Genomic DNA, 1,368 nt, shown 5'->3' with positions numbered 1-1,368 from the left:
GCACAGGTGAAAAGTTTGGGGAGTACGAGGCTGGGGGAGGATGGGGATAAAAGTCTAGTAATAGTAAATTATTAGAGAGAATCCCCGGACTTCTAGTGGTGAGTGAGTTTCACAGGACACAAAGCACATGGAATGTCATCATGGAGGCCCTTGAGTGGCAAGCTAAGGAGTCTGCGTTTCACCTTGAACATGGTGGGCAAGGAGGGTATTAAGCAGCAAACTATCATGGTCAAAGGCAGGCTTTAGGAAAATTAATTGTCCAGGTATGTAAACAAAGGAGGCCCTTAGAGAACTACTGCAGTAGGCCAGGATTAAGGTCTGGTCAGAGTAGGAATATTCAGAATGGTGGACAGATATGATCGTTGCAAGAAACCTGGTGGGTTTGAATTACAGGAGATAAAGGAAATGAGGGAACAAGTGAAATGTGAGCCTCATTTTTCAAGCTTAAGTGGTTGGGAGAAAAGGTTTTGAAGGGAAATTGATGATTTGGTATTTGGCAAACCCTGGTTCAAGTTATTAGTAGTGGCTGACCCCAAGTCTGGAGTGGTGTAATGACAGGTGAGTCCCTGGGAGCTTCCGCTGTCACCAGGCTAAGTGTAACTGCCTGGAGTTTCCCAAATTGAGGATAATCAAGGACCAAGCAGGATCCCAGGAAGCTAGCCAGTGATTCTCCTTAACTTCGCTTCAGATCGCCAGGGCAGAGCCAGGAACTTCAATCACCATATGCAATAAGGCACGTGTGTAGGTGTGAACGGTGAGGTGCCCAAGCCCAGGGGCTACCTCTCAGTCATTCCACAATGGGGGTCAGCCAGAGTAGGGGCGTCGTCCCTCCTTTTTATTACCTTAATGCAGGGGGTACTAGGGGGATACCAGCCAGTCTCTGGAGGATGAGCTCTGCGGGACTTGTTTTTAAAAGAGGTCACTTTGACCTTCTCTCCTCCTCACCCTCAAGTTAAGGCAGGGCGGGGATAACAGGCCAGGGGTTCACTTGGAAAGCGGGTTTCAGCCCACCTCTGAGCACAGGCCCCGAATCAGAGCTGAGGGCTGGCCAAGCATTTGACTCATTCAGGTGCAAGCCCCACCCACTTTTGCCCCAGCGCCTCCATTCTGCTGACCGCCGCGCTTTCCTTCCTTTGGCCCGAAATCCCCGGGGTCTTTGTGTGTGCGGCTGAGCGTAACCGACGCCGACACTCCGGTCTGTGTCTTCCCGGCCTGGCCTCTCCGGTCCTCCACCGGCCACCTTCCTCTGGGCTGAGCGGGCCGTGGCGTTGTGCCGCGGCCGGGACCACTCACCGTCCTCACTCTGGGCAGCAGGCGCGCGCCGACTTGGCCTCCGCGGGGCAGCGGGCGCGCGCCAGGCGCGGGGCG

This window comes from Enhydra lutris, unplaced genomic scaffold, assembly GCF_002288905.1.
Source record: "Enhydra lutris kenyoni isolate GAN:26980312 unplaced genomic scaffold, ASM228890v2 scaffoldscaffold48, whole genome shotgun sequence".
In the NCBI taxonomy this organism is placed as follows: domain Eukaryota; kingdom Metazoa; phylum Chordata; class Mammalia; order Carnivora; family Mustelidae; genus Enhydra; species Enhydra lutris.
The sequence above is the reverse complement of the archived record's forward strand: the minus strand, read 5'-3'. Positions refer to the sequence as shown.